A 9,993-nucleotide genomic window follows, 5' to 3' on the forward strand; every position below is an offset into this window, starting at 1 on the left:
ATCTGTCATGCAACTGAAATTATTATATTGAACAAACCTAGATTGTTGTTAAGTCTTTCTTCTTTTAGAATGGGTTGTAGGTAGAAGCTCAGTGTTGGGGTTAAAATGTTAGTGTGGATAGAAGATTAGCTAGCTGGTGGAAAACAATACACACAAAATCTTTTTCACCTTGGTAGGATGTGACAAATGTGCTCCTGCAGGGTTCTTTGGTGGGCCCTCAAATTTTAATCTAGATGAATGACTTAAATGAGGGGATTGAAGACATGGTGGCTAAGTTAGCAGATGATACAAAGGTAAGTAAGAAAATATGTTGTGAACATTACACAACGAGGATGCTGACTGCTTAAGTAAATAGGCAAACATCAGGCATGGAGTGTAATGTGGCAAAATCATTTTTCTCATTTTGCAGGAAAAGTGAAAAATCTCTTTCAAAGGAGCAACTACAGAACTTTTGAAGTGCAGAAGGATTAGGGTATTCTGGTGCATGAGTCAAAGATTGTGTGGGTATAACAAGTGATTATGAAGTCTAATGGAGTGTTATCTCATTGAGAGGATTTAAACAGAAAAATCGGAATGTTATACTTCAGTTAAACAGGCATTAGAGAGGCAATATCGCGAATACTGTATGCTATAGAACATTGCAATACGGGCCCTTCGGCCCTCTGGTTCCACAGATCGGTGCAACAATCTGAAGCCTATCTATCCTACACTATTCCATTTTCATCCATATGTTTATCCAATGACCATTTATATGCCCTTAAAGTTGGCGAGTCTGCTACTGTTGCAGGCAGTGCATTCCACATTCCTACTACTGAATAAAGAAACTACCTCTGACATTTGTCCTATATCTATCAACCCTCAATTTAAAGCTAATTCCCTCATGCTAGCTGTCACCATCCTAGGAAAAAGGTTCTCACTATCCACCCTATCTAACCTTCTGATTATCTTATGTCTCAATTAAGTCGCCTCTCAACCTTCTCTCTATAGCCTCCAGTCACTCAGCCTTTCCTCATAAGTCCTTCCTCCATACCACAGGAGAAGGAGAATTGACGTTTCGGGCATAAGCCCTTCTTCAGGAATGAGGAGGGTATGCCAAGCAGGCTAAGATAAGAGGTAGGGAGGAGGGACTTGGGGGAGGGGCATTGGGAATGCGATAAGTGGAAGGAGGTTAAGATGAGGGTGATAGACCAGAGAGGGGGTGGGGGCGGAGAGGTCAGGAAGAAGATTGCAGGTCAAGAAGGCGGTGCTGAGTCTGAGGGTTGGGACTGAGATAAGGTAAGCTGGGCCTTGACTCCAGTCCACACTGGACCTTGACTCTAGTCCACACTGGAGTTCACACTGTGGCCTCCTCTACATTGGGGAGACAGGCCACCTACTTGTGGAACGTTTCAGAGAACACCTCTGGGACACCCGCACCAACCAACCCAACCGCCCTGTGACTGAACACTTTAACTCCCCCTCCCACTCCACCAAGCACATGCAGGTCCTTGGCCTCCTCCATCGCCAGACTATGGCAAAACGATGCCTGGAGGAAGTGCGCCTCATCTTCAGCCTACGAGCCCACTAACCACGAGGGATGAATGCAGATTTCTCAAGCTTCCTCATTTCCCCACCCCCCACCTTGTCTCAGTCCCAACCCTCTGACACAGCACTGCCTTCTTTACCTGCAATCTTCTTCCCGACCTCTCCGCCCACACTCCCTCTCCGGCCTATCACCCTCACCTTAACCTCCTTCCATCTATCGCATTCCCAACGCCCCTCCCCCAAGTCCCTCCTCCCTATCTTTTATCTTAGCCTGCTTGGTACACCCTCCTCATTCCTGAAGAAGGGCTTATGCCTGAAACGTCGATTCTCCTTCTCCCTTGATGCTCCCTTACCTGCGCTTTTCCAGCAACACATTTTTAAGCTCTGATTTCCAGCATCTGCAGTCCTCACTTTCTTCCCTCCATACCAGGCAACATTCTAGTAAATCTCCTTTGAACCCTTTCCAAAGCTTCCACATTCTTCTTATAATGCGGTGACCAGAACTGTACGCAATACTGTGTGGCCATACCAGAGTTTTGTACAGCTGCAGCATGACCTTGTGGCTCCGCAACTCAATCCCTCTACCAATAAAAGATAACACATCCTGTGCTGCCTTAACTACCCTATGAATCTGGGTGGCAACATTTAGGGATCTATGTGCATGGACACAGATCTCTCTCTGCTCATCTACGTTACTGAGAATCTTGCCATTGGCCCATACTTTTTATTCCTGTTGCTCCTTATGCTGTTTAGATCTCCTTTTATTTAAGGAAGAATGTAAATGCATTGAAGGCAGTTCAGAGGAGATTTACTAGATTGATACTTGGAATGAGTGAGTTGCTTTAGGAGGAAAGATTGGCAAACTGGCCTTTTTTTTTTACTGGTGTTTGGAAGAGCAATATCATATTATATAATTGATGTAAGGCCCTGAGTAATGTTTTTTAGAACAGACCTAGGGGTTAAGGTACATAATTCTTTGAAATTTGTCACACATAGACAGTTAAAGACATTTGGCATGTTTGCCTTCATTGTTCAGACCTTTGTGTATAGGAGTCGGGGTGTCATGTTGAGGTTCTACAGGATGTTAGTGAGGTCTCTTCTGGAGTACTGTGCACATTTCTGGTCACCCTGCTATAAGAAGGATATTATTAAATTGGAGTGAGTTCAGAAAAGATTTACCAGGATGTTGCTGGGAATGTAAGTTATAAAGATAAGCTGGATGGACTGGGACTTTTTTCCATGGAGCATAAGAGGTTGAGGGCTGACCTTATAGAGGTTTATAAAATCATGAGTGGCACAGAAGGTTAACAGTAAGGATCTTTTCCCTAGGGTGGTGGCGTTTGAAACTGTGACATATTTTTGCGATGAGACAAGAAAGGCCGTGAATAGTTTGTGTGTGGAATGAACTGCCAGAGAAACTGGTGGATGTAGGCACAATTTTAAAGACTTTTGGATAAGTACATGAATAAGAGAGATTTGAGGGATATGGGCCAAAGTCAGGCAAATAGTACTAGTTTAGTTTGGGAACATGGTCGGTGTCGGCTAGTTGGACTGAAAGATCTGTTTCCATGATGATTTGAATGAAGTGTGTAAGATCCTGACAATCCTTAAAAGTGCAAATGGAAGGGATGTTTATTCTTGTGGGTGAGACCAGAACTAGGAGTCTCTGTTTTGAAGTCGAGAGTATGGTATTGGAAAAGCATAGGAGGTCGGGCAGTATCAGAGGAGCAGGAGAGTTGATGTTTCAGGCACCACACTCTCAACTCTAATCTTCAGTGTCTGCAGTCCTCACTTTCGCCTAGTCATTGTTTGAAAGTTAATTATTTCAGGACAGAGATTACATTTTTTTTTTCTCTTGAAAGGTTGTGCAATTTCAGAATTCTCTGGTTCAGAACGTGGTGAAGACACTATTGTTGAATGTTTTTTTTTAAGGTGGAGGTAATAAATTCTTGAGGATCAAAGGTTATTGGGGTAGATGGAAATGTGGAATTTGGGATGTGAACAGATCAACCATGGAATGAGGGGGCAAGCTTGAAGGGTGGATGACTTATTTCTACCCCTAATTCATATGTTTGTACATTCTGTTGATTGTGGGACTATTTATCTCTGTCTAACACTTTGTTTTCTACTGTTTGGCGTATAACTAGCCCTGTTTTGTATTTCACAGGATAGACACTCATTTTAGGTTTGCTTGCTGCTGCTCCTGGCATGACCTCTGCACACTTCTTGAATCAGGGTTGATCCTTTAGTTTGATGTTAAAGGTAGAGTGAGGGATATAGCAGGCTGCAAGGTCACAGTCTTTGGTTAAAAACAATTCTGCTCCCACTGATGATCCAGAACTTCAAAGCACAGTTACTGAAATGTAACTTTACACAGTTAAGTCAGACCATATATATTCTGACCACAATATTTCAAAAAAGAGCGGAGGTGTTCTGCCCAGTGTGTTTGGCCAATATTTATTCCTCAAACAAAATATTCTTTCTGCTGGAAATGCTTTAATATATGAACTAATGCTAGCCTGTCCTCTGTGGTACAGTATAAAATATTTGCACTACTAAGGACAAAATTATCAGCAAATGTAAAGACTGGAGACAGTGTTCCATCCAAAAGGCCAGAGAGAAATCTATGATAGCAGAGACTCTATGGGGCTGGGAGAAATAAAGACTAGCTGACATGTATGCACTAAGCCTCCCAGCTTTGCTACTGTGAGAAACAAAAGCTCACTCACTTTAATAATTTCAGTCCGAGACAAATATCTGAATCCGCCATTTATTTATACACCTATAGGTGGGTGCCCTGTCTCATTACCAGGTAAGGTAATGACAAAATGCACACCAAATCCAACAAACTCTCGAAATTTATACAGTTTGAATCCCCATATTTTTCCTTATTCCATTGTTTGTTCCCTGCTTCGCTTACGTCACTCATTTCCTTAAGACTTATCCCACAACTTCTGTTTATCCTGTTTTGTCCGTGACAAACTCTTATCTCTGACTCCCATAAGGGTGTTTGACGTCAGTCTATTATAGATTATTGATTAGGCATATCTTTTCTTCTATCAGCATCTATTTCCATCCAGAGGCCACTTTGACCTCTTTGATTAGGGTTTGTTCCTGTGTCCCCATGTAAGGGGGAAACAGATGCTTTCCTGTTTGCCCATATATCCACCATTGTTCTGTATTCACGTCTCATGCTTTCTTTTTGCTGAATATGTATTTTCTCATTCCCATTCTGTATCAGAATTTATACTTGCAGAAATAACATTAATTCATTTATATCCCACACTACTAATGTACTAATAAGTAATTCCTTTAGCCCCATTCATATCATATGTGCTTGGCAGCAGTGAGGCAGGGTGCCAGCCAGAGCTTCAGCAGTTTACATTCATCAGGACTTAGAAATAAATTGAACCTCACTTCACTATTACATCAATCTTATATTTCCCAACGTCACTAATCTCAAATACAGAACCAAGCTCAGGTAGTAGGATAATATCGAGTTACACTCAAACTCTTAGGGTCCACTCAAGTACCCTAATAGCCAGGTGTTAACCTAATGGGCTTTGATTGCTACTTGCCTGTGCATTGCTCAAAATATGGTTAAGCAAGTTTTTGGTTTTTGACACAAGCTCATTAAAAGCTAACACGGATTTTTCACTGCTCCCTAACTGTAAAAATAAATACTCCAGTGCTCAAATTTTCTGTAAAAAGATTAACTAAGTCAAGATTTGGTGGGAATATTTCAATTTGCCATTTGCAAAATAAAATACTGCTGCTTGCTATCCTGTAATACAGCTTGGAGCTGTGCTCCAGATCTATGAAAGAGTTATAAAGTCATAAAGAGAAATCCAGCAAGGATCACTGCATTGCTAGGATCTCACTGCTATCAAGACTTTTCTCAAAGTAATCTTGCAGAATTGAAGCAAATTCAAAAAAGGTTAATTTGGGTTTTGCTGAATTGACAAAAGCAGCCTGTTTTTAACATATTGAATTCACAAGAGTTCATGTGATAGGCCCACTCCTGCACCTGTCAGCCCATCGAGCTTACTCTGCTATTCAGTAGAATTATGTTGATTTTGGCTTCTGCTCAGTTTTCCTCTCCACTTGTCATATCCCACAATGTCCTAATAATAAGATCTGAATTTTGCATGGTGTCTTGTCCCAATCCTGATTAAACAGTGTTTGGGAAGCATGCCCATAATCCACACGGTTGCCCTGCAACAAATTAGTATTAGAAGCAGTAAGATTTCAGCCCTTTCTTGGAGTTAAATTCCTCGGTAGAAAGTTACTGACCATTTGGAAACAGTGACAGCTGTGGGCACAGTAGTGCTACCAGGCACTGTGGCCACTGCAGACCCATCCTGAGCCTAGGTAAGTCTGGGCTTGGGGTCTCAGTAAGGGAAGGATGAGGAGTTGGTGGAAGCAGGATACAAGAGGCCAGAGGGAAAGGCTAAAGGGGATTGAATGATGTTTGGGGAGCAGCCTCTGATGCTGTCAGGGACCCACAAATGAATACAGGGAAATGTATTTGATGCCATGATGCTAGAAATGGCAGAAGATGCTGCTTTGAATGCTGAGGCTATTGGGGTAGAATGTAATGTAAAGGATACCCTGTCATGTTTCTTGGAGAGTGTGAGAACTGAAGTCTGGGGGAATGGTGAGGGGGTGGTGGTCAGACACAGTTTAAATAATGTCTATCATAATGGGTGTCTTTTGGTTGAGGAAATGGAAGTCATGTTGAAAGTTCCATTATAGAAGTTGGCATCATCAGAATAGATGCATTTGAGATGGAGACACTGAGAAACAAATGGAATCATTAGGTGCGAGGAGTTCAGTAGGGGGATATATCAGAATCCTTGGGTTTGTAATGAATATTAGTGGACAGCCTGCCCCCAGAAATGGAGTCAGAGAAGCCTTGGAAAGGAAGAGCCAGACATTTACCAGGATGTTGCCAGGGCCTTAGAGTTTTCATTATGAGGAGAGACTGACAGAATATGATGCATAAAATTGAGGGAAATTGAAAAGGTAGACAGGAAGAATTTTTTTTTCCCCCTTTAATGGAGGAGTAAATGAAAAGGGGATATGGTAAAGGGAAAAAAATTTTAGAAGAGATGTGTGGAAAAGCTTTTTCACCCAGAGAGCAGTGGCAATCTGGAAGTCGCTGTCTGTAAGGGTGATGGAAGCAGAAACCCTCAACATTTAAAAAGTATTTAGATATGCACTTGTGATGCTGAGGAATACGAGACTATGGGCCAAACCGGAAAATAGGATTAGAATTGTTAGGTGGTTTTTGACCAGTGCAGGTGTGATGGGCCAAAAGGCCCTTTTCTGTGCTGTAGATTTCTATGACTCTAGCTGTGCGGGCAAAGGGATAGTCATAAAGTTGCCAGGCCACCTGCATGGCATGGGTCTACTTCCTGCTGTAGCTAAAATTAATTTGGCAGGGAGATGGCTCTTGGGTAGCCTTTAAGTTTGTTAACGTATTCAACAGATAGAGGCATCACTGGCTGGGCCAGTTTTTTTTTTCCCTAATTGCCCAGAGGGCTGTTAAGCGTCACCATATTTCTGTAGAGTTGGAGTGACATGTAGGCCAGATGAGGTAAGGATTTTCTTGTCTGTAAATTTATATAGATTCCTTGCACTCTTTAAATATTAGACAGTTCGGGAAGGGCAGACCACTAGATGGATTTTATTTGCCTCTACTCTTCAAACTCACCTGCAGGCAAATATAATATCTAGCCCCAAAATTCAGTTTGTCCCAGCCTTATGTATATTCACCCATTATAGCATCCATAATTCTCTGGGGTAAAGAATTCCAAAAGATTCACAACCTTTCGACTGAAGAAATTTCTCCACATCTCATTTCTAAATGTGCACACCCCCTTATCCTGAGACTGATGTCCCTCCCAATATCCCTTCTAAGCTGCTCTGAGGGTCTGCGCATGGCAATTATTGATTGCACTACTGATTTGATGCTGCACGGAACCTCAAAAGTCTGTGCAGAAATGAAAAAGTTAGTGGGATCACAGCCCCACATGATTCCATGACTAAGAGAAACAGTATCTCACTGACAACCATGTCCCTATTGAATTTTATATTTAAAAATCATGTCACATTTCTCTTTAAATTAACCAGATTTGTCTCGTATTTTAATAAATGCAAAGAGAGTTGATGGTATCGTGGCTAGAGTTGTGCGCAATCCTTTCTCATAATAATGTATGATTGTTTGCTTTACAGCAAAGATACAGGAAAACATGTTGTCCTGAATCATTTCCTGTTGTTTCAGTTGCTGTTAAGTTCTTTAATGTCCTAACATTAAAACGAAAATGAAGGGAGATAATTTAAAAAAGGGTTTTGTGGATTCTTCCAGATTTTAGATACTTTTAGATACAATTTTTCATGAAAAGAGAAGCAGAAAATATTGGCAAAGGCAGCTAGCCAGGCAGTAGCTGTGGAGAGAGAATTAATATTTGAAATTGTTGGGTATTTCATTAGAACTATATACTGTTTGTTTTCAATCAGTGAATAGAATTGAATTTAATTTCTCATATTTCCAAATGCTGAGGTTCAGATATTAAATGTGTGCTTAGACTCTTAAGACACACTGTAATTGCCAATTACAATTATGAAGCCCAAACCAAACAGGAATCATAAGTGTCTGAACTATGAAAAATGGATAAAAACTGTAACTGTTCAATTTGAAAACTGCAAGACAAGGGGGAAATAACACTCCACATAGAGCAGTTCATGTAAACAAGTTTTAATCACCCATCAACTCTGAATAGCAGGAAAAAATATTTAAAACATTTCTCCTTTCAAGAGTCATGTTGATATATTTGTACAATGTTAACCCCTTCACAGCCTCCCTTGAGGTTTTTGTCTCCACACTCAACAACCAGAATTGCTTGAGCCACAGTTTCCTCTGGATTAAAGCTAATGTCTTGACCCATCCAACACAAACTTTCTCCTTCCCCCTACCAGCCACTCTCTCAGGCCAAATTAGTCTCTTTTCAGCCTTAGCATACTCTTCAGCTATGAGCTGAACTTTTGACTTTCTTATACTCTTCAGCAGGCGACTTCCATTACCCTCCTGTTGCTCTCCTTCCTGTGGCAGCCAGGGAATGGGAGGTCTCCCTGACTGCAGATCTAATGAGAAGCGTTAAGGAGCAGAAACACCTGTAGGACGAGGATGAGTGTAGCATTCCCTCAGTCCATATATCATCTTTCGTGAAGACAGTTAAACTTCCAATCAACTATCACTCAGCAACTGTGTTGGTAACTGCAGTTTGAGCGTGTCTAAAGCTATCACAAACCTATGCACAGAACATAACTAATTCTTAATCCATTGTAGCTGCTGGATAATAAAAATTGATATGATAATGAAGTGGTGATGCATAAGATGATGTAGCAGTAACATTAGCAGTTATATCTTTGTGACAGTAAAAAAGATAGCCTTAACCAGAACAGAGCTTTCTGAACCTCAGCTACTGCCAAAATTCCCAATCGAGAGCAAAGCTTCCCAAAATCCAACAAGAGGAGCGCTTTGCAAACCTCAAATACAGCCAAATTTCCCAAACTTCAACCAGAACAGAGCTTCCCAAGCCACAATTACAGCCAAGCTTCCCAAAATTCAATGAGAGCAGTTTCCCAAACCTCAATTAGAACAAAGGTTCCCAAGCCTCACCTAGAGCTTGGCTTTCCAATCCTCGGCTATAGCCAAGCTTTCTAATCAATAAGAGCAAAGCTTTCCAAACTTCAACTAGAGCAGAGCTTACAAATCTTCAACTAGAGCGGAGCTTTCCAAGACTCAACTAGAGCAGAATTTCCTATTCTTCAACTAAATCAGAGCTTCCAAACCACAATTATCGCCAAGTTTCCCAATCAATGAGAGCAGAGATTTCCAAGTCTCAACTGGAGCAAGCTCTCCAAACCTCAATTAGAACAGAGATTTCCTATCAATGAGAGCAGAGCTTTCCAGTCCTCAACTAGTGGAGCTTCCAAACCTCAACTACAGCTAAGCTTTCCATCAACGAGAGCAGAACATCCTAATCCTCAACTAAGCAGTGCTCCCCAAACAATGACAGAGCTTCCTAAACCTCTGAGTGCAAAGCTTCCCATTATGACGCCATTTTGGAGGTCTCAGATCTAGGAGTACAAATGGTTGGAGAAGAGGATAGGATGCCTGTTGGCATGGGGGGTTTGGAAAGGGAGGGAGACACCTGTGAGAGTGGTAGTTATGGAGAGAATCTATTTAATCCACAGTAAAAAGCACAAACAATCCTATTAGATTTAGGACGTAACTTAGGCCACGGCCACTGTTAAAATCAAAGTGCAAGATTGAAAAGGTATTTAAAACTGTCAGCACTTGGTGGAACTCCATGGTAGCCATTGCTGCATTGGAGTTCACAACACCAAAATCTTGGTTGCTGACGTTATTGGGTGTCCCAGCCACAGTTTGGTAAACCCAAA

This window comes from Chiloscyllium plagiosum, chromosome 29, assembly GCF_004010195.1.
Source record: "Chiloscyllium plagiosum isolate BGI_BamShark_2017 chromosome 29, ASM401019v2, whole genome shotgun sequence".
Lineage (NCBI taxonomy): Eukaryota > Metazoa > Chordata > Chondrichthyes > Orectolobiformes > Hemiscylliidae > Chiloscyllium > Chiloscyllium plagiosum.